Below are 24351 nucleotides of genomic sequence, written 5' to 3' on the forward strand. Positions count from 1 at the left end.
CAGAATGAGGTGGGTTACTATAAACAACTCTTGTCACAGGTATACACTAGTGCAGCTCACTTTAGCACAAATGTTTTGCAGAAAAATTGTGTGAGGTAGAGAGACAGAATAGCCCTTTCTGCTGGGACAGCTGCAGTCAGGAGTGAATTCACACGTCCTTCAGAGGGACAGACGTTTGCCTCTGCTTCTGTTAACTTTCTGGTGTCTCCAGTTCCCTTCGCAGCCCTTTGTGGGGTGATCAGGATTGTGAAGGCTGCCATCATTGCCTTCCTCAGCATACCAGCTCTTTGGAGGAGCAGCAGTTGCACCTTGGTGAGTCTGTGCCTCCTCCGGTTTGAGTTTTAACATAGAATCACAAAATCATTTCAGTTGGATGAGGCACTCAGGATCGAGTCCAACCATAACCTAACCTAACTCTAGCACTAAACCACATCTCTAAGGACCTCATCTAAACACCTTTCAAACATGATATGCAGTGAGAAGGTGACAAGGAGGTAAAAAGCTTTGTGTACAAAGGATGTATCTGTGGTATTTGCTGCCACCACTGATTCTCTAGGCTCTGACAGCAACAAAGCATCAAGCTCTGCTTCCAGAAGGATACAGAATAAAAAGAGGGGACATAGTGTGTTTCCAGAAATCAGCTGAGCCAAGAGCAAGGGTGGCAGGTTCTCAAAAGCTACACCAATCAGTAAACGAACTCCTCTGGCATGCTGTCACTGGGGATCATTACTTGACGTGAGATATTCTGATCAGCAAGTTTGAAGGTGCATGACACTCAAAGGCACTGCCAAGCAACCTGTACTTGCCTGCAGCCTGCTGTGAGAGGGAAATTTGAATGAACCACGGCTTTACAGGACAATAAATCTGTTTTAATACACCTAGGACTGAGTCAAAGAGCAGTCTCATGATGCTAAGCGCTGCTTTATTCAAGTTCGCTCTGCCAGATCAAATGTATTACTAAAAATTTGCTATGCTGAACCAGGCATAGCGTGTCTTCCTGCAGCAGGCAGCAACACCGCATCGCATGGCCAGGCTAATGCAACGGGAGTAGTTGTGCCCATGAGGGTGAAATACACACTGCCAGGTAAGCCCAGATCAGTGAATTTACAACCTTGGCCTGGTGGCTGCGAATGACAAGTGGGAAAATTTCTCTGATGGTTTTTGACCACGTTACTGCACTCCAGCCTGGAAATGCTTTGTGGATGTCGGAGCTGTTCAGGAATTAAGGCAAACGGCCCAGCTGTCCATCCCTGCAATAAAACTAGAGTATTTACCCTGCAAAATGGTGGTGTCATAATATCACTTTGGAAACATTGCACTTAAGTTCATTAAGTCATTTAGTTGTGCTAATATGATTTCTTTGCAGCAGTGAGCAACTGTTTGTTATTTCTGGTTTTAGCTGTAAAATTGTCAGTGTTTCGATCAAAATATTCTTTTGTTAAATGTCCCAGACTAAATTGTCCCACTTTTTAATCAGAACCATTAGTTGGGCTTTACAACTAATCTGGTATAACTAGGGTTTGGTGTGGAAAAGCACCTTCCACTGCTGGCTTCTTATTCCCTGTTCTCCTCTTACATTGCATCTGGCAAACATGTGGCACAAAGTGGATCGGTTCAGCAGAGAATAAATCTGTCATGACCAGAGTTTTCCTTTTGGATCAGCCTGTTGATCTCTGGATCTGATGAGAGGCGAGAGGGCCAAGTGCTACCTGCAGTTGTGCAGGATTAGAGGAACAAATCAAGATGATCTTGCTATTAATGTTTTAGTTCAGGAGCTCTTAGTGCAGGAAAACACTCTGGCTTGTATGTTCCAGCCTGGCTGCTGCTTTCTTTTTCATAATTATTTGATAAATTACTCGCTATTAAAATAATTAAACCATGAATCTTCACATTATTTACAGTTTTTCTCATGGTATTAAGCTGTAATTTAACCAACAGATATAAGCATAATTTAGCCTGTGATTGCATAGCTTTTAATATGTGCTTCTGCAGTGAATAACAGCTATAAAGCTAAGTGGTTTGCCCTGTGAAGTGACATGATGTCATAATATTTCTTTGAAAATATAAAATTAAGTATCATTAAATCCTATAATTATGTAGCTATAGGTTATCTTTGCAACTTAGAAAATGGAGTCAGATAGTCTGATTCTTCTTTCTGTAGCATTCCAAGAATTGGGTCAGAATTGTACAAGAACAAGCGTCATGCTTTGCAGAACATGAGAGATACTTCTCCAGCCCCAGATTTCAGTGTAATTCTCTTCTTTTGTTCTCTTTTCTTTCCAAGAACTAATGTTTTCCAATGTGTTTGTAATAGCAAAGCAAACAACTGGTAGGTTTCAGGAGTGTGGATTCTTTTTGAAATAATAAACCAGATCTATCTATATTCTATATTTCACGTTGTTTAGAAAGATCCTTTGTAGAACCTGATAACCCATGACTGTCGTGAATGATTTATGCAGAAGTATGCTCAGAAATATGCCTGTAGATGAACTGATTCAGCTGCAAATATTTTGTCATTTTTTGGCATTTAAAACCTACGGATTCTCTCGTACACTGGATAATAACTCTGTTTGACTTGGCACTGTAGCGATGTGGATTTCATAGATGCTATTGTATGTTTGGTTATAATCTACTAGATTTTTTTTGCCTTAGGCAAATATTTAGAACACTTGTTTTATTTTTTTTTTTTACCTTGTCAAATTTTCTGAGGTTTTGTTTAAAGGTTCAATTATTTGCAATTTCTTTTAACTTTTTACCTAGTTCTAAAATAAAGGGTTACTCTTTCCCCTCATTGTGAGTTTAACTTGATTTATATTACCTCTACCCTTCTAAAGTTTTAGGTGTTTTGTTTGTTTTTTTCTTCTTTTTCAGAAACAAGCTATTTTAACGACTGCTGTGATTGTTTCCTGGCATTTGTCATTGTCATCTATAGTCACTTTTTCATTAGAGATTTACCTGATCAAGTTAAGTTTCATCAACATCTCTATCTCTTGCACGCCTACCACTGCAGGGCCTTTTCTTGTTAAATTCATTTTTACGGTGTTGAACAAGTTCTTTCTTCATATTTGAGATTATTACCAATTGTTACAATATATGCAACAAGCTTCAAACATGGGACTTTATTGCAGGATTATTTGCTCTTGACATGTATATAATAGAATTTTTGTTCAGTGCTATATGTATTGTGTTAAGTGTTTTTAGAATGAGTTATTAGTTCATTTAAAGATACGAATGTTTTAGGATTGACTGCTCTTACGTTAGAGGGGTGGCTAATAACACTATTTTGAAGATAGTAGGTGATTCTTGGATTCTGTGACATTGTAATAAATATTGTGATAAATATAGTGAAATAAATGGTTTGTGCCATCTACCGGTCTGGACAGGATCTGCATTTCAGTTCAGAGGCTGAATTGTAACTTTAACTGAAGTGTACACTGTGGGAAAAGAAGGAAACTCACCATAAATAACCAGGACTTCTTTTTTTACTGTATCTTCTCTGAATTAATTGCTAACTAATGTTAAACATGTGCTAATTCAAAGTGCAAACTAGTGCATTCACACTTTTTCTACCTTGCCTTCCCAACCATGCCCTACAGCTTCTTTATCCTAATTTTAATAGAGCCTGGAAACATTTCTTACAGGTAGGTCGGTCATGTTTTAAGAGAATTTAGCAGTCAAAGTTGACGGTGTCGACCCCGCTGTGAATGTGAACATGATTTGTCTGAGACGTGTTAGAGGAGTCATACTGTTCTATAATAATTCGTAATTACAATCTATTCCATTGTCACTTTTACTTATAATAGAGTATAAAAAAACCTCCACATTCTTCCTCATGGATTTTCTGATTTTAAGCCTGGAGTAATAAAGCTGCTGTATGGAGGGAAGTTCAGTACAGCCCAGTGCAGTGTTACATAAGGCCTTTTAGCTGAAACGCCTTTGTATCCTACAGCCCAATAATAGGCTGTTGTATTTTCGGTGATTTTTATAAAGCTCAGATCTCACATTCAATTCCTAGTTGCTTCAGTATCACCATTGTTGTCACTTATGTGTTTAATACATTTTGTGTACGTTCTGGTTATAAATATTATTCTGCAATGAGCTTTTTTTCCTTTAATTGTTGCTTTTTACTGATTTCTCTCTCAAGGGCATAAACAGTGGATCCACAAATGGTCCAATGTCCCTCCTAGTTATAGTTGTTCTACACAAAGGAACTCAATCCAAGAAAGTGTTAGCATTTACCTCATCTGCAAAGGGCTTTTGCATTTGTTGATTAAAAATGCTGTATGAACAGCTAATAACATATTTCTTAGATGGTTTTGATAGATATTATAGTTGATCTGATGGTATATATGTTCAAAAGTTGGAGGGGCAATATATTCAAATCCCTTAAGTACTCTTTAGTTTGGAATTATCTAAATGCATATGTATGTATTAATATATATGTATGTTACCCACTATGAACATAGGTACAAAAATCAGTAGATTAGTTGCTGTTAGGTAGCACTTTAAAGCATAAATACCAATTTAAGTAAAAATAGTATTGATTTCAGAAGGGCAGGATTTTATCTAAGTATGAAAAGGTGGATTAAATGCAATAATATAGAAAGGTACTAAAATAATGAGGTTTTCAATTATTTCCTTTTTGCAGGTAAAAGCCCAAACCAGTCATCTTTGCTTCTTTGTGACTGATTGTTACACCTGGGAAAATGAATTGCAGTAAGTGCACAGTTCACATGAATTTTGATGGGGGGGGAAAAACCAATTATTGTGACATTATAGCTGCTATGATCCAAGCAGTGACTCATGCAAGTGAAGTATATAATTGTCCATGTAACTTGTTTGAAGTCAGTTGGGTTCCAACAATCTTGTTCCTGTGTATAGCTCTTCTTAATTTTTCTATTTTCCCTTCAAAGACTGCTAGAATTTGCTAGGAAGTTTGGGGTTTTTTTAATATATTATTAGAGGAGAGAGTAGTTCTGGGCTTTATGGGAATAATTTATTTTGTGAAAAAGAGTCCATTTTTGTGGATCATTAATAATAAGCAAAGTTGTTCTGGTATCAGTGGTTCCACCACGAATATAACTCTGGGCTTTGGCAGGTGTCGTTCATCCTGAGGGAACTCTGACCAGGGAAAAGGTGGTAGAGCCTTGGACTGCAAGGAATCTGATGCTGTTCCCTGTGAGTAAAACATTCACTGCTGTAACTAAAATTAAACTGAGTTACTCACTCTGGATTACGTTTTATACCTGAAAACACAGCGAAGGCGGAACACTGGACACGGTAAGGCAATAAAGTATCATATCTTAGTTTCTACTGTCATTAAAACTAAGTTTTGCGAAGGAGGCTGAGACTCTAAGGCCTAACAAGCTAGGGACAGCCTCTTCAAATCTTGCAGATGACCTTCCTCTGTCTTGATGTCTTCACTGTGCACATTAGGAGGCAAACTTCCCTATCCCAAAGTGAAACTTTGATATTTTTTTTTTTTTTTTCTGTTTTACTGCCCTCTGTACTGACTGTTCAGCACTGCTTTTAGCATCAGTCCAGAAAAGTGATCCCAAACTGTGCACTTGACCTCATATGGCTTCTGTTACGGCTTATGCAGCCTGGTCTTCCACACGGCTGGTATGGCACCGTCACCCCCTTGCCCTGTTCCAGGACAACAGGGAGCAGGCAGCTGGCTTTTCAAGCCCAGCACACTCCGAGTCAGGCATCTCTCTGCTCCTGCAATTTAAAACCTTGATCTGGGAGCTAAAAGGAGCTTAGCACAGAGTCCAGCCCTTTGAGGAAGGCTTATTATGTTAGAAAGTAAGAGAAGAAAAGTAAAGGATAACAAAGGAATGAGCATTTGTTCAAAGCAGACATGTGACTCTTGCTCTCGATTTGAGAGCAAAGTGCTCTGCGTAGTACAGGAAGGGAGCAAGAGCTCGATTTTTCACATATCAAACTTTGGTGGTAGGAAAGGTGGGAAAGCAAAATGTGTAACCAACTATGTAAGTTTAAAACATTTCTGCTTTCCTCAGGAGAGGGCTCTGTATTTAGGGCCTGAATTTGCAAAATCAGTTGCAGGTCTGCATGTGCCGATTAAAAGGTTTGACTCAAAAGATGCAAGTTCTCATTGTGATCTGTGGTCATGACAAAATAGCTGTCCAAGAGCCTGATTCTCCTTGCTTCATAGTAACTGCAACACAAAATACACTGGAAACTGGATCAGTCTCTTATTGCAGCAGGAGCTGTGTCGCGCATCTCGCCTCCAGGTTTCATCTCCTTTTTAAATGCTTTCACGTTTTGTCTCACCGACTTTCTTCCTCCTTGTCTCCCCCTGGTTTGAACCTTGCTCAGGGAGTGTTGGGGCTGCTGGAATGCCCAGAAACCCAGCACAAAGCAAGGGGGCTGCAGTGCTGGGAGGTCAGGCCAGCCTGATGGCGCAGGATGAGGAGCAGACTGGGCAGTGGAAAGTTCCAGCGCTCAACCGGGCTGCAGATTGCTTCTCCTGCAAGAACTGCCCCGCTCCTTCGGAAATGTGATACCCACTGAAGAGATTTAGCGTAGAAAAGATACAGTGCTCTTGAAAGCGGTGTTGGAGAGGTCTGTTTTCATTTGGCGAGAGGAGGAGAGTGTGGGGTTATCTATCACATACTTGCTATAAAAGAAATTTGCTATTTATAGTGTCAGTTTCTGCAGACATTTGTGTTTTACCAGTTTTTATTTAGTGAAAACTAGCGTGATCTTAAGCATGATAATTCTGCAGAAAAATGCTAGCAAGTGTGACTCAGTATGAGAAAAGCAATCTACAGAAGTAGGAATGGGGTTCATTAAGAATTCTTTGGTCTCTGTGTGTGTATTGTGTCACAGCAGACATAGGCAGTTATGCAATAATATTTGCTTGTAGCTATTTGCGTTACATAGGGATACGGAGTGGTAATCGGTGGTAAATACTAGTGTAAAACTATCATTCATCCACAAGAAAGAGCTGTTTGTCAAAGAACTTCATTTACTACACATAATATGGAATTTATCTTTCCACTTACACTAAATGCTTTTAGCAGGAACTCGTTCGATGCTGTTTATTTTTACATGACATTCTAGTAACCACTATCAAAAGATCTGGGTGAAGGGTCATGACAACAGTCCAGCTATTTAGCACAGTTTTTCTGTAAACAAATAAGTGAATTGTTAGACCAGCATGAGGTAATAATTCCCCAATGCCTGCTGAATGAATATGCTACAGATACAAAGAAGTTTCATTAACTAGTGGGAATATCCAAAATGAAAAGGAAGTATAGAAAGAAAACTTTGTGAAATGCGTGTTAAAATTGTAGCTGGAGCTGTGGGTCATGCAGCCTGGTTTGGGTCTGGCTATTTGGAAAGGCTGAGTTTCTCCTTATTGCAAACTGACTGTTGTTGCTTGTATTTCGATAGTGCTTTAAGTCTCAACTCTCATTCTAACAGGCGTTGGCCTGTGACAGACATACTATGACATTATTTTTCTTGCCACAGAAAGTGTGTAGTTTAAATTAATGAGGCACGGTGTCCTTTCTCTCGTTTTGAGGGGATGAGGAACTAGTGAACAGACATACCAAGTGACTTTTAATCAGCATCGTGAGGTGTACCACTAACTGAGGACTGAAATCTGATACTCTGATGCAGCAGAGACAATTCAAAATACTGATAGTCTAGATTATCACTACAGATGTGATTTACAGTATTGGTGAGTACAAGCTGATAGCAGACATTAAAATTAAACCATATAGACTGTGGAATATATTCCACAAATGTCTTGCAAACTGCCGAAAAGTCATATCTATCACCTGCTACTGTTTTGCACACCAATGCTTGTGAGAGGTTGTGTGTTAACACTGAGTCTAGGCAAGAATTACTCGACTTGCTAATGACAACCTTATGCAGTAAGTGCATTTCAAATTTTAATTTAGTGCTTTCATTCAGTGCTTTTAATCTGTTGTTTAGTCAGAAAGAAAGCTTTAGGCAGGCTAATTTAAATGGCTACCCAGCTTTGTGGTGAAGGGAACAAGAGAACTCCTAGACATCAGTTGAGCTCCAAACCTCTGTGCTGTTTGTGATCTGCATTACCCACAAGATTCTCAGCCTTAGGCCTTCCCTATGAGCCGCTCCATAAAATACCATAGTGGTGTGGTCCGTGGGTGACCACATGGAAAAAGGGCCGAGACCTACCTTCTACTCTGTTTTTTCTGACCATTGGCACGGACGCTGGCTGCTTTTCATGAGCTCTATTCCCATATCAGTGAAACAGGGATAAAAATAATATTCTGAACTGAATCTTTGTCCCCCTTTACTTAAGTACATATCTATTCACAGTCTTTCCATGAAGACTCAAGTATAGATGACATCTGACACTTGTGAAGTCTCAGTACATGCAAGGAAGTGTGCTTTCTGAGAAAGCCACAGGGCAAAACCAAAATTCCAGGCACAAATGATACTGTTTAACTTCTCTAGGAGTTGCCTCGCTGTGTGGGGGATCCCATTCTCTAACAGACCAAATAGTTACATTGTGTGGAAAGATAACTCTTGTCCAGCAACCAGATGGCTAAAACGCAAAGAGAAGACTCTCCTTCCTCTTTATCCTTCTCATGGGCCCTAGATACAAATTATTGTTCAATTTGAAAAGCTAGTTCTCAGTTCTGGCTGCGCTTGGTAGCATCAAACCAAAATTTATTGTAGTATTGACTGACTGTAGAAAGAGAAATCAGACTTGCAGCATAGAACGCTCTTAGAGGAGGTGTTGAAACATGGTGCTTAGCTGAATACGTAGCTCCATTAAGAAAGGTAAACAGGAGGATGATCTTTTGTTGCTTTTTAGAATACCTTGGGCAAGCTCTGAAAACATTTGAAAGCAAGATCTGTTTCTTTTTCTTTAAGCTTTAACAGCGCTAAATACCTTCAAGACAAAGCAAGAAATAAGCAGCAGCATTACTTTTCCAGCTCTGAACAGACTCTCTGCGTGCTGCCAGGGATGATTTGTGATTTCTGTCATGACCGCGTTTCAATGGAGTTTCAGTTGCCAATATTAGCACAGGCTGCTCTCAGAGTAACTTGGATACTCTGTGTGTACGTGGGGTTGTTTAGTGGGAGCCTGGCAGAGGGGTAATGACTGCGAGGGTTGGTTGGTTTGTTTAGCTTTCCTTGAGATTGCAGAAGGTCATCTCTAGCAGTACCACAGCTTATTGCAGTTCACAACACGGTTTTGGCTATGGATTTTACTTAAAATCCATTCCTGGTCAGTAAGTGGCTGCAGATGAAAAGAATAACACGCTGGTGCTGATTAGGAATACTCTAGGACCTGCTTGGGAGAGGTAGAAGGGATGTGCTATTGGTTCTCAGCTGGAGACTGTAAAAGTTGGTTTGAATTTCTCTCGGTAGTCAGCCCGTCATCTGGGAAGAAATCTTGCTTAGGATAGCAGATTGTCTCAAAGTAAAAAAATACATGCAGTTGGATGGAAGATTTTCAGTCTCTTAATCTGGAGCCCCACCCTAAGAAAACCCAAACTTTTCTATTTTCCTACCTTTTACTGTATCAAGAGCTGGTAACTCTGTGATTTCATATGAGTCCAAAATGAATATCTTAACTCTAGGATATATTTTTAACAAACAGTTAACATATGTGTACTTGAAGCCAGGAAGCTTATAGACCAATACAGATTTCTTCCTGTGTGTTCACATTTCAGGTTTATCTTCCTCCCTACCTACACCTCTCAAGCTCTTTAGGGATTTCATCACAGTGATGTAAAAGACCCTGAAATTCAAAGTTGGTGCATACTGTTTGTGTGTCCTGTAGAAATACAAAATATAGTACACTATACTGCTAGCATACTAGTGTATTATTATATTGCAATATGGTATCCTGGGCCTATTGTATCACAGTGTTTCCCATAATGTTCCAAATGCCCTTGAACTCAGCACTGTGGTGACCGCAGGGCAGTGAAGGAAAAAAAGAACAAGCTCGGACATGTTCTACATTGATAAACCCAACACAAAGCCTATATGGAAGAGATTGTATCTCAAAGTAGCTTGGTTAACTCTACATGGCACTATGTTGGGTCTGGGCTGGGCTTCCTTTGGGTTTGTGTCTCCTTTTTACCTGTTAGTACCCGTTTAAACTTCTGTATTCACTGTAGTGTTTGGTACATTTATGGTGTTTGATGTTTAGCAGTATTGCATGTTATTTTTAGCAAAGACTAAAATGGCTGAATCAAAACACAGTCACATAGGAATAATGCGAATTTTTGTATTTCTCTTGTTAAAGGGCACATAAAATATTGTTTTTCAAACTCTGAAGAAATCCAAACAGCTACGTGAGGGGCTTTCACTGCCCCTTGCTTTTGAGCACAGGGCTGGCGTTCTGCAGTTCTCAAGCTTTTTGAGGCATTGAGTAATGCGACATCATTTGAGAAAGTGGTTTGATAGTCCAGGGCCTTGTTCCCTGCCTTTCTCCTGAGCTGGCCATAACACAGGTGCAAATTAACACTGTCAAGTATTAACTTCAGCTCGTTTTGTGGGTGAAAAGCTAAAGAAAACTTGAATCTGAGTTCGTGTCTGTGTCCTTGCCTAAAATGTTGTTGAGCCTGCGACTCGCCAGGTGTGCAGCTTGAAGGCGGTGGATTAAAGGTAGGAATTATGAAGGGCAGCATTTTTCTGCCCTTGTTGAAAACGTATCCCATCAATTTCAAGGGAAAACAGCTCTCACGCCGAGGAACACAAATGTAGAAGATGTATTTGTGTGTAGTCAGGTCCGAGTAAAATTAAATCCAAGTGGCAGCCACCCAGGATGAAAGTTGATGCTAATTGTACATAAATAGCAGAGGGACTGTCATATGACAGGCTATAATCAATAAAACATGCCTGTTGTGACTATTCTGCATGGCAGGTGTCCTTCCAGGGACAGTGTTGGTGCTCTTGTGTACCTTGCTGTCTCCTGGCTCTCCTGGTGTGATTTAAGAGTCGTTATGGATTTATTCCATTTATAGAATTGATTAATTTCTAGTTCTTTCCACCAAAACAAATAACTGGACTAAGCAAATGGATGAAATGCTCTGTTATGCGCTTTATCTATAGTTTTGCTGAAATAATTTATGTGCAGAAGTGCATTCTTTAAATAAAATTGACTGTTTTTTCCCTAATAAGAAATTGAGGATCTCTTGTTTTGCCGATTGGTGGTCAGTAGAAGACTCTTGACAAACTGGGGTTAGCCAGTTTGATACTGTTCGTGCACAATGTTACATGTCCGGAATTGTTCCAAGGGACAAATGTTTTTAGCTGATTAGTTTTCTTATTATTATTTTCCTTTTTCTTTCTTTTTTTTTAAAACAAGAAACAGTTTGGTGCTTTTTGTGATGACGTGACAAATAGCACATTAAGAATGTATTTCCTGATTTTTTGTATATCCTAATTTCTAATTGTAGCTACAATTGCTTGTAGCTGTAGTACTAGAATTGTTTCTGGAACTTAACATGTACCTATTTTTTTAAATTAAAAATATATAGAGATATATTAAGACCAGTATAGGGGGAAAAAAAGAAGTATTTGTGGTGGCTCCAAAGCAAACAGTAGAACAAGGATCAAAAGGAAAGGTATGCTAATGGCCACAGGATGCCAAATGTGTGATTTCATTCAAATGAAGAAAAGAAACTAAGGGGAAGGTGCCAAGATGATGGGGAACTGGAAACATAAAATACTCTGAGAAAGAAAATGTGGTCCTTGTGAGTACATAAGTGTGAGAGTATGAGTGAGGAAAGTCAGTATAGTCAGGGATTTTTCTTAAATGTTGTAAATGAAGGCGCTTGACTGTCTCACATTGCTTTTGTGTGGAGCAACCAGAGATGCTGGCACAGCAGAACCACAGAGTCAGAAATGCCACACATGGGTTTCAAAGTGGCTGGTGATGTGGGCTCTGTTAGGAGGTCCCCCTCCATACAACAGCTCTTGATAAAACCACTCTGCCTTGACTTGGGAGGATGTTTTTTGCGTAGTCTAGTTTTGGGGGTTGCTGTACACGTGCAGTTCTCAGCTGACATCTAAGTTCTCATCCACTTCTGGAAAAAGTAGTAGCAGGGTACTCTGATTTGGGCCAGGCAAGAATTTACCTGGGATTTGAGGAATCCTCAGGGATGATCCAGATAAATGTCTAGTTATTGAAGAAAAACTTGTGTTCTCGTTTATACCACCTCTTCTAATCTTTCACATTGAGTCCTTTTTTTAAGACAACGTTTATTATATTTTTTATTGGATCCAACTTCCATTTGAAATCATGAAGAATCAAAAGCAAGAAAATATCTTTTTAGTTTTGAACAACACTGCTGTGTCTCCCCTGAGCCTCTGAGGAACATCTCAAAACACAGTGCCCCCCATCAGGCTTCATTCATGACTTCTTTTCCTTCGAAATGAAGAATCCCTGAGCTATATTTCCTCATTTCCCTTCTTTTAATAGTCTGTTTTCCTTCCTCACCTTCTCATCACTGTCCTGGCATTCTCTTGCATGCGATATTTATATAGTTCTTAGCTGTAAATGGATTTCTTCTGGACCTTGGATGGTCTGGGAATTGCATTACACTTCAAGGTGACTTTCCCTTTAGTTCCAGCTGTGATGTCTCTGCCAGCAGGCAGCCAAGTCCTGGCTCTGCCCTGCTATTGTCATTTGATGCATTTTTCCTCTTAAGGAAAATAATTTCTGTGAAACAAATGGTTGTTCTTGGCCTAAAGTCACCTGACAGTTTCTGATGAAGTCACATTGTGATCCACCACTTTCATTCAAATGGATGAAGAAACCATCAACATTTTACCATGAAACTCTTGGTGCTGCTTTTAGAAAACCTGAGTGTCTGGGATTGTCATGGATCTCACCTTTGCTCCTGGAATCAAATCCTAACAGAATTCTGAAAGGGGAATAGAGATTCAACAGTGTAATTTGCCTTAAAACTTTCCCTTTTCATGTGATAATCTGATTAGAACTGATATTAGAACATATTTTATTACCTGCATAGGAGAGGTTTATGACAGGTGCTTTGATTCAGATTTTTGTGCTGTGTAAGTAAATGCAAATGCACCTTGATATGGTTATTTGGACAGCTTTTTGATCCTCTATTTCAACATTATTAATACTTCACTGGCAAGAAACCTCTTTCTAAAGGCTCAGAGGTTTTATTTGGATAAACAAGTAACAGTTCCCATCGTCTCCAAAGTGCTAAGACCATTTTTCTTGGTACATTTCTTATATTCTTTCTTTATGAACTGCCATGAATGACAAAGGAATTACTACGAGGCTGCAGATCAGTTTCAATTCGCTGCATAAGCTTACCTGTGCTATCGGAGAGGAAGGGTTTGTGTCTGAATTATGTTTATTTTTGTCTGGGAAAGGTTGGTTTACGTTACAAATTTCAGGTCATATATTTAAGCTGGTTTAGTGAAAGGATTTGGTTTTGTACCTTAGATGAGTAACAGACATTTTAATTTAGTTCAACACGAACATCAATAATATTTGGAGTAGGGGAGCAGTCAGAACTATGTTAATTTCATCTTGAAGAGATGAAGTGGAAGATAGCACTATTTCTAGTTGATGACTTGTGTGAGTACTCACTATTAATACTTCACATTGTGTTGCATTATTTGATTAAGCTTTTTTGTCTCTTTTAATTTCTTTGGACAATAGAGCAACATGCAGAATATTTTAGTGGAGTTATAGATGGTGAGGGATGTGACTCCCGATGACTGAAATTCGTGAATAGTTATCATCCTTGTTAAAGTTTGTCACAACAGGATTGTTCCATCTTATTTCAGCATCTGCAAGAGATGAGAGTCGTTCTGCTCAGAGGTGTGGGATACGACAGAGGTACCGCTCCATGCCGTAGAAAAGAATTCTGGAAGATCCAGATGAACTTCTTGTGTTCATTGTCTAGGCCGGTGGTGTGGGTGTGCCTGTCCCATGGCCTTTTGTTGCACGCCTTGTGAACTTTTCATGGCAAGAACAGGGTGGTTGGAAACTGCCTCACATGTTGTGGATATTACTGGAAAGAACAGCAAAAAAGGATTTATTGTTTTCCAGCATGAGACAAACTTCTATCAAATGTGCTGTGGAAAGTGCTGACCAAATTGAAATGTGCCTACGTCTGACCTAGGACCTGAGAGCCATCATTGGTGTTAAATCTTAAATTATTACGTGCTGCTGGATTCACCCTTCAGGGAAAAATGACTGGGAGGTTGAAGCCTGTTAATGCAGAAAGAAACAAAACACAATAAAATTTTCAACATCTTCCCCTTAGGCCTCAAGGCTCCAAATCCTGAGGAGATTTGTTTTTGCTGTGAGATGGGTGTGATGATGTTGCATTCACTGCTCAGAAAGGATCTGTTAGCACCAGCTTTGGGTCGGGACTGGGAAGCAGATGACAATCCAGAGTCCTGAGGATCTCCTGGGCCTTCATCTGGCTTCAAAAATATTCCAAAAAGCACCTTTTCTGCAGTAGTAAGGAAGGTGAGTAGCATATGTATATGCAGCTGGAGCTATGGTTACATGAATGCTCCTGGAGAATGAGAGATGTGTGGTCTTATTTTCAGCTCTTGCCCTGTGCTGCCTTCAACCACATCCATTCCCTTGGGTAATGCAGATCTCTGATTTCCTTCCACCCCATGTAGAACTAGAACACATGTTCCACTAGGTGCTTTCAAAGTAGTTCAGGGCGTTGTCTGATACTTAAACATCAAAATTATGTCAGGACCTACTGAGAAAAGTGGATTTTGAGGTGATTATGTGATTCCATGTATTTCTTGTGGAATGGTTGCACTTAGAACAATCAACTGCTTGGATCTTCCTGCTTTGCTAAATTCTCTTATAAAGTTGGGGTCTTGCAGAGCATTGAGAATATAGATGGGCAATAACTGTTGTGATCGGTTATAGTGATTATGCCACCCAGCTTTAAATGTTGCTGCTTGTTCACATTATCCTGCAATTAATTAATCTTGCTCTTTTGCTTGACTGCTGCATAGTTCTGACACAATCGGTTGCATCTCAGCCAGGGTAAGAAACAAGTATTTTCAGATGTCACCAACTAGCACATTAGTTCATACAAATCCCTTTGCAGGGAATAAGGGTAATTCTGCTCCGTGTTACTGATCATTTGTTCTGCCCGCTGGGAGGGGAACAAGCACAGGTTGGTTTTTGGTTGTGGTTTTTTTTTGACTTGAAAATAGGGTGTTGCAAGTAAGATTGCTGATGTGCACAGGAGCGGTGATGGCACAAGGAAAGAGGTACACTCGTGGTGAGGATGTAATTGCAGAATTTCCACCTGCATTAGAGGCCACATCAAGCACTTGAAAATGTCTGTGTGTTGTAGGTGTGAGTTACAGTTTTTGAGACTTCTCTCGCAATTGAATTATTATAAACATAGGAAAAGTGCCATTATTTTTGTCTGTTGCTAGCTCTTCCTTTATGCACAAGCCAATGGTGAAAGAATGAGTTTGTATGCACGTCAACTCTAAATCCTTTTATTATATTTTAGTTCTTTTCAAACGTTAGGAAAAAGATAAAACAGAGTAAAGTTCAATGGAGGGGAAAAATGATGGCAGGAGGTGTCCATTATATGTATAGATGACTGTATTAACTGCTCAATGGTTTACCTTTTCTGTGGTTATTTTTTTGATAGTTGGACTGCAAACCTAATGAGAAATTTACTTTCACACTGAGAGCTGAAGCACATGTAGTTTGTAAACATATTGCATAACATGAACTGTAGGTTCACTCTGGGCCTTCATATTGGTAGTAGTTTCTGCATGACTTCAGGTTTTCTTATGGTAACACGTACATCACTTCTGAGCTGACTAAGGGCACAGAATAGAGTGTTTTTTTCCCAAGGCAGTCAAGGACAAATCGAAACAAAAGAAGTAAAGCAGTCACACCCAATGTTGCGTATTTGTGATGGTTATATACAGGGCATTGCTCTTGAGAACATACTCATTGTTTTCAACATCAGCGCTTTTTACTGTGACCAGAACTGGGTTTCAAATTTTTTAACGTATTTCCCATTCTTCTTGTCTTTTAGTTAAACACCTGTTAAAGGAACGTATTCACATGAGAAGTTCCACTGGCATTGCAGAGACTGCACGTTTAAGTAAGGATGTTGGTTTCAATGATCACCCAGAGCCTGGGGCCTTCTGTTGTGGGGTGAGTCCCTCACTTGGGTGCTGAGCATCCTTGTTTCTCCATGAAGCTGATAACCTTACAGGAGCAGAGGCTGGATGAGCACTGCTCTCCTTTGGGAAAATCCCCCAGTTCTCTTGCCTGGATCTCAGTTCACTTAGGCGCCCCAGCAACTGAGAAGTCACTGAGCATCTCGTGTGGCTCCCAGCCAGGCTCACCCTTCTTTCTGACTGCTAGATTTGCAGGAAAAACATGTTTCATTTGCAAAAAATGCCAGCCAGAGATTTTATGTAACATGTTCGCAAAAAAAAAAGTATATTACTTAATATGCAGCAAAGTATATTACAATGTAATGCTACGATTTAGAATTAGGGGACTATTTTAGAGTTGTATATGGTCACCATGGAATCTTACAGTGACTCCTGGACAAAGAGCGTAGCAGGACATTTCTGTGGTCTTTTTCTGTGCTTAAATCTTTAAATACCTGTTGTGTGTAACTCTGGATTTTATATAACTTTCAAAAAAATTCCTTTTTTCCTCCTGTTTTATTTTGTCAAAGGCCCAATTAAAAGCAGCATTCACTGGTCACATTTTGAGATGTATTTAGGCACAGAAAACCACCTCAGACAGTTTTCAGAAGTGCTTAGGATTTAGAATAGGATGTTTTCCCACATCCAGGTCTCTTTGCTCTGCCACATAAAACAACCCCTGCTGAGAGAAAAGAGCAGATGGATTGAAGTGCTTTATACCAGTGACTTTCTCACTCTTGAGCAGACATTTAGCTCAAGTGTGTGAGACTGTTCAAAGTTGTTCTCAATTTCAGCTCAGTAATTCATAGTTTTCTTCCCATGTCTCTAGGATCACAGGGAGGAAGTACATAATATGTTTGTAACTTGAGTACCACTCTGTAGTCCTCTTTTTAGCAAGACTGGCAGGAAAACTGCTATATAGATCACGGAGAAGCTCTCAAATTCATTTAAGCTGCCATGCAGGGATACTCCCTGCGTTTATTTAGTTACACTTTGATTTTTCTAAGCATCAAAATAAATTAGTTGCAGAAAAAACGACATTTGTCCGTGATAAATGTGAACTTGAGGTCTTCCACTGTGTTATGTTTAGAATTGAGAGGTAAATTGATTCACTGTACAGGTCATGCTTACTTAATTTCAATATTTGACAGATCTTTCAGAACATGACATTTCATGTTTCCCATTGCATGAGCAATGCAGCTTATTGCTGATGAGAAAAACTGAAGGCTTTGATTAACAGTATTAATTTGCTTGCTGCTACATTACTACAGTATCTTACATTTGCAAGCCCAAAAAGCTAAACACTTTAAACGATTGTTTGCACAAGTCAAGAAAATACTGGCAGAAGTTTCCTTTCGCTGTGCATGTGGGTGCGTCTGACAATGGTGCACATTTGCCATTTTCCTATCCATCAAGATGATTAATTACAGAGTTTTGATGAACTCTAGTGTGACCAGAGCTGGTAAGTCTTGATAAGTACTACCAAGTTTTATGAGGATTTTTATTTTTATTAGGCTAACAATATTAAGAGTTCAAGTTAAAGCTCTCTAGGCCTGTAACTATAATAACACAAACAAAAAGTAGGTATGTTCAAATTTGTAAGTGTTATTTCACCTTCTAAAAACACAGCGGATAAACTGGGCTGTTCTCTAAGTGTTCTGTTTTATAAAACATCCTGAGTTATCTGTTGATTGACTCCGACTTGCTCCTTTCATGTGGCTTCTAGACTGCTTAGGAGATAGGAACTGATGCATTAAGAAATACATCTTCCCCTTTTATATTGACAATATATTGTAAACAATAATGTATCTGTACAAAAATGTGCACTATCAATAATTCATGAAGTGCTTTCAGCCTCCCAACTCTTTTTCTAAGTCAATGCTAGAATAAATTGGGCAGAAGATCACAGAATCCCGTTTGAAAGATGAGGCTGAGAACTATCTACAAATGGCCCGTTTAGTACCATCATTAATTTGAGGGAGTGGTTGATTAAAAAGGTAATGAAGAACTTGTGGTATAGTTGTTCTGTTTCCCTCCTAGTAACAACAGAAAACCACCAGAAGACAGGAATTTTGAGAAATTCCAAGATTCAAATTTGGATAAATAATTGCTCAGCAATTAGGCCACGAATGTTTTGTTACGTGTAAAACATCTGAAGTACCTACTTGCTACAATACAAAGGTTGGCTCCAATCCCATAAGCTGTTTTTTGTCATGAAGACCTTGCAGCGTTGAGGGTGCTTGTGACAGACATTTGTGCAGACTGACAGCCTGTCCATCTGAAAGAATTTAAAGGATCCTGGGCTTTAAGGCTTAATTGTATTAGTATGGTGTGGTAAAGCCTTTGTGCAAAGCTGCCACCTTCAGTGGACTGTAGGAGTTCGAATAGATTTGAGTGCCTATGAAGGTTTAAGGTTGTAACAGCTGCTGTGAAGTTGGGTGATCTCACACTGAGGAGTGTTTGGAATCCGTAAACCTGATTTGTAATTAGGATGGTTTTCCTATAGAAAATGACACTGAGCCGGTAAGACAGCAAAAAGTTCCCCTGTAGCTCCTGGGGAGGTTTTTTGAGATCCCTCTGTGATTCAGAAACACAAATTCCACTGAAAGCCACTTCTGAGCTTTCAGAAATCTTCTCTTACATACTTTTACTGTTTAAGCTTTTCAGGAAAGCCACAAGAGCCTCACTAAAGAACTTCTAGTTTCCATAACAGAGAAAGGATTTCTTCAAGAGTCAAGAATGGGACAAACAAGCAGCAGCTCTGAGGTAGCCGTGAACGGTCCCTTTTCACCTCATGGCAGTGGAACTTACTAAATTGACACCAATAAAATTAAACTTCGACAGTTATTTTGCTGATGATTGTTTCAGCTGAAACACCAGTCATTTCTAAATCTGAAGAACTAAATAATCGTACCCTAAACTGATCCTGCTGGCTTTTTTCTACCACACTACCTGCTGGTCATTGCTGAGGAATAGCTCTAGTAAAGACAGGCATCTATTTAAGCTATAGAAGTTTTATATAGAAGAAAATATCTCAAATATCCTGCTTTATATTTTAATATTTAAAAAGAGTCATCTACCTAGTTGTTGTATCTTGAGTTGATCAGCAAAAGTTCACCGAGTTATCTCGCTGCTGATTGAAGATTTGTGCCTTTGCAAAAATGCAGTTGTGTTAATGGCTTAGCGCATCTTACAAACTAACACTTCACTTTCACCTCCATTGCTTGCAGCAGCAATGTCAGTAATTGCAGTCTTCAAACTGCATGGAAAATTACTTTCAGTGCAGTCATCTGGAAACGCTCTGCAGAACAGAACGGATCATGTAGTTGTACGTTTCCTGGAAGAAAGTGCTGCTCTAGGATGATCTGTCTCAGCTCCAAGAAAAGGTTTTGGTTCACTTGTAGATGTGTTTAGATTAAACTATTTTGTAATATTTTGTTTACACAGCTTTTGTTTGTTTGTTTTGGCTGTTTTTTTTCCCCCAATGGTGATTTTGAGTGAGAGCACTGGTTGGTTTAGGATTTTTTTTCAGTTCTTTGGGAAGCTTTGTTAGTAATATACAAACCCATCAACTGGAGTTCTGCTGTGACATTGCTTACATCTACAATCGTCTGGAATTTGTGTTTGCAGGAGCTGCTACAAAGTCCTGATACGTGAACTTCCAGGGGTGGATCTGAGAGCTTTGTTTGCAGGCTTGGATTTGAAAGAATCTCTGCCATCTTTGGAATAATTCTGTGGTTTGCAGCTTCCTCAGAAGCCAAGAGTATCTAGGATCATTTGGATAAGAGGTACAAACCCAACAAATCAGTTGTAAACTAAAAATGGTGCACAGTAGTGATTCTTGAATATTTACTTTGATTTAGTGGGCTCTGCATTGTCTCAGTAAAATATTTTTCCTTTTATTCTAATTTATGTAATTTTAAAATAATATGAGTCTAAACCTCTGAGAAGTACTAACAACACAGTAAATACAATGGCATCTTGCTAAAATACTTCAGTAGTGAGTCTGGCGGTGGACGCAAACAGGGACTTATTTTATAGGAAGAATATTTTTACAAAGAATCCTGCATTATTTGGAGCATGTTAATTCCTGTTCCAGATGTTACATTGTACCTGACATTGGTTGTGACGGGAAAGTAATATATAAATAAAACCTGTATCTCTCACTATTTTTATTGATCTCATGAACAAGCCAACTACAGCTGTGATCATATTGTCTAGGAAATCAAGGGAGCAGAAATAAATGGGTCAATTAATCCTTTGTAGAAAAAAATCCCAGATCTATAAGCGTTCTGTCCAAGCGAGGAGCTGAGGATTAAACCTCAGGAGTGGCCAGTGCTTTAAATAGTGAAGTGAAAAGGTCACATCCAAGTGGCTCATAGCCAGTATCAGTTATCCTGGCTTTTACATTCACTGTCAGTCACAGAAAGGGAACACACACATGCTGGAAGAAGGGAATTGTTGTAGATTAGAGCCCCGTGTGAAATGAAAGAGCCATCAAAATTCTTTATAGTTGCTTGGCATGAGTTCTGATAATAAAAACGTCTCTTTTATTATGATTTGAAAATGCAGCCAGCTACCACAGACTAAACAAAAATCCCCCAAGACAATAGCGCCAGCCTGTGAGTTTGGGATGTTTAAGTGCTGTGCACAGCTGGAGTTGGCAGGTGAAAAGTAGAGACATGATTGCTTGTTCAAATACAAAGATTTAGATTTCTTCTGCTTGTTTTTTGCTGTTTAACTTCCTCTCCTATTGTAACTGCAGATAGGATTTTGATGTTTTGCCGTATTTTAGAGCTGTTGTTTATGTACAGAGAAGCATTTTTTGTTTTCTCTTGCGTACCTATTGGCAAGAATAAAAAAGCCACAATTCCCTAGTTCTGGGGTCACAGTATGCAAGACTGATAATCATCCAAGCTTTAAAAAATAATACTCATGAAATATATATCTTCTGAAAGTCCCATGTAACATGTTTTGACTTGCTGTATGTGAAGCCAACCCTACAATGAGGATGCAAACATGGATCCATAGCTCATCATTTTCTTCAGGGTTGTGCTTAAAGCACCAAAGAGTTTACACACCGAGAAGAAATACAGGACACTTGTCTGGCCATATTTTCTCTTTTGCCAGTCAAGTGTTGTGCTTGATTGTTGTAGTTAAATCGACGGACTGTGTTTTGTTTTCTCCATTTTTTTTAGGCCCCGTTTTAGCTCCTGTTGTTCTTGTTTGAAGTCAGCGCATGAAAAACGCAGCCTTGAAGGTGATGTAACCAAATTAACCTTCCACCTGCCCAGTCCTCAAGGAAACATCAAACAGTTGGTGATGGGAAGAGGCCTCATTAGTAAGAGGTAATTACTTTTACTTTGATACTGTTCAGTGCATTTGCTAGCATGTTGTGATCAGTATGATCACACAGTGAGATTATTACAATATTTACCTACATAAAAATGATGCTAGCAGTTGTGAAAGATAGCATTGTAGTTCAGAAGAAAATATATATTGTAATGTTACTGGTAGTTTGTGTTTGAACAGTCAAATATATTTGAAAGCACCCATGCTGTTTGCTTGAGTGTTCACCCTGCCCTGTGCGTAAACTTTAAGTCAGTGTTGCCTGGTTCTAAGTTAATTCAGGTTGACAGATGCTATCGTGCATTCAATGTGGATGGAGTTAATTGAGATTAAGTTTTAAGTTACCTAATACTGAAACGCAACTGCTATTATAGTATTAACAGCTGTTTTAAGTGATAAGAAGCCCTAGTGTTGTGATCAAATATGTCAATGCAAGATGTTCTCCCAACAAACAACTGAAATAAAGCATCAATAAGAAAAATCTCTCAAAGATAATTTTAAGAGAAAATCATTGTTCCTAAAAATGAAAATGGCAACTGGACTCAGTTTTTCCACTTGTGTTTCTGCCAAAATCGTTCAAATGTTTGTGACTTCCCTTCTCTTCTGTACATTTTTTCATGCAGGCAACTGTGGAATTTCCTGTTTTATTTTTGTTTCTCTAAAGCAACTAAAACAACCGATGATCAAGGTCGTCGGAGAACCCCAAACTTTCAGTAACATTTGAACAAAACCATGACCTCCTGTGTCTGTTCTTTCTCTGTTCTCTGACCTGCTGTTTCATTTTGTGGTGCTTTGGCCTTTCCCAGACTCTGCGTTTTCACTCGTCCTACTGTTTCTTCCCCTCTCCCTCAGTTCCTTGTTTGCTTTATGGCGCTCACTCTTTTGATTTTGCAGAAATGCCTGTTCCAGTGAGGGATGAACATTTTTTAATTAACTGGCGTCCTTATTGGAATAGGTCTGTTAGAAGACAGACCTTGTGTTGTCCAAGTACTTCTCATTGTTCCCTTGTGAGTACCCATGCATAGGAATTTTATTCAAGTTGTGTGATTTTCATTTTCCAAACGTTCGCAGCGATCATTGATACTAATGTAACAGAAACTGCCGAGTGAGAAAATTTGAAATTAGTTCACAATTTTCAATTGTGCGTGATCACAGGTCAATTTCAGATTTTTAAGAAGTTGCTGTAGCTGTTGAGATTGCTGTGAGTTCAGACTCCAGCTGTGCTGCACAATTAATCTTTGTGAAGGTGAAAGACTTGATTGCATTTGGTAGGAAGAGCTGCAGTAGGAGTGAGGTACATTTTTTAGGTACGTTGTGTGCTAGACTGCTTCAAAACTAAGAATATGTCTCTATGTCGCTATTTTCTTCGCATCTGTGTTTTTGTGTTGTTTTCTTCCTAGTTCCACAGGACCTTCCATGAAATCATGGGAGGAATGGATGCGTTAGAACTAGTTTTAGTTACACCTGGCCTGCAGCTCTTCCTGCAGATACACTACTCCTGTTCCTATTGCTTGGCTTCATAGCATCTGAATTGCAGGATGAAAGTCAGTCCATTTTCTTCCTCTGTGGCAACAGGGCCAGTCTTTGAAAACTTGAAAATTCCCTTCGCTCTACTTAGATCCGTGGTTAAATCTGAAAGTGAATGAGAATATCCCTTTTATGTGGTTTCGCAAAGAGACCATTCCAAAAATTCTTACTTGAATTTCGTCATGAACCTAGGACGGATCAGACAAATATCTATCACTTGCAGCTCTACACCCAGTGGAAAGATTGAGCCTTTGGTGAGCGAGTACGTGAAGGCACTGTAAAGATGATCCAGGGAAAGTGCCATCTGCTTTCTTGAGTGCAGTGACTCGATGCTAGCGTGGGGGGGCTTGCAAATACAACTATTGGTGGACATCATCCCGTTTTAAAATCACCTCCTGTTATGTACTCTGTGATCTGCTGCTTTTCTCCATCACTACAATAAAAATAATGCTTATGGGAAGTGCTGAAAAGTGTGTTATTAGTTCCCTTCCTCCTCCTTGGAAATTTGGCTTTTACTCACATCAGTGGGATATAAGAACACTGTATGATAATAATAATAGTTTATTTATTCATCCTTTAAATGTAGTCCTTTCTCTTTGTTTTTAAGAGGTTATTTTGAAAATAAAAGCGTCTGGAGAAAATGTATTTGTTAGCAATATAACTTAAGTGAATGTTTGCCTACCACTGTTAAAGCAACGGTTGGGAGGAAGAAACCTTGACATATTTTTGGTTTGTTACTAGCTGTTAGCCTTTAGTCTGGTGAAGCAAGATCTCCATGTGGAGATTTGAATCAATGGTAGAGTGTCCATATTTTCATATACTTGTAGTAGTTCTGCATCGTCTGATGTACTTGTTAATAACATTCTCAAGTCATGTTGCCTTAGAGCTGCTGGGAATCATATATATTAGTGCTTTCTTTGTTGGAGCTCAAGAGCAAATATATTCTGAGGACAAGTACAATTCAGGATCCTGTCTGCTTCATAACAATGGTACGAGCAGCTATTATTTATTAGTGTCCCACACAAAATTGTGTGCACTGTCTTCTGCCTGCTGTACCTCCCCTTTCTCCGAGTCCATGGTTCACATGCTGGATGTGCTGGTGACTGCTGGCGCAGCATCTCAAGGAAACGCTGGTTTGAGACATCATGATATTTATTCCAGACACCTGGGTCATGATCTGAGAATGCAGGCCTTGAAATGTCCATCTTTAGGAGACTTATTTTTCTTATCAGGGATAATTCACTTTGGTCTGTCCTTTTTTTAATATAATTTGGCAAGGATAATGCA

At 39.2% G+C, this 24351-nt stretch overlaps 1 long non-coding RNA gene across 2 annotated transcripts in view; it reads left to right on the plus strand.

The window, feature by feature from the left end:
* Positions 1-24351, plus strand: part of LOC136099312 (uncharacterized) — a 69673-nt gene that overhangs the window by 16657 nt on the left and 28665 nt on the right. For both annotated transcript variants that reach the window (XR_011738061.1, XR_010651071.2), the window contains exons 4-9: positions 4649-4716; positions 5099-5178; positions 13807-14497; positions 16062-16183; positions 19819-19976; positions 21387-21536. This is a non-coding gene — a long non-coding RNA (uncharacterized lncRNA). The remainder of the gene's footprint in view (positions 1-4648; positions 4717-5098; positions 5179-13806; positions 14498-16061; positions 16184-19818; positions 19977-21386; positions 21537-24351) is intronic.

Source organism: Patagioenas fasciata, chromosome 3 (assembly GCF_037038585.1).
Source record: "Patagioenas fasciata isolate bPatFas1 chromosome 3, bPatFas1.hap1, whole genome shotgun sequence".
NCBI lineage: Eukaryota > Metazoa > Chordata > Aves > Columbiformes > Columbidae > Patagioenas > Patagioenas fasciata.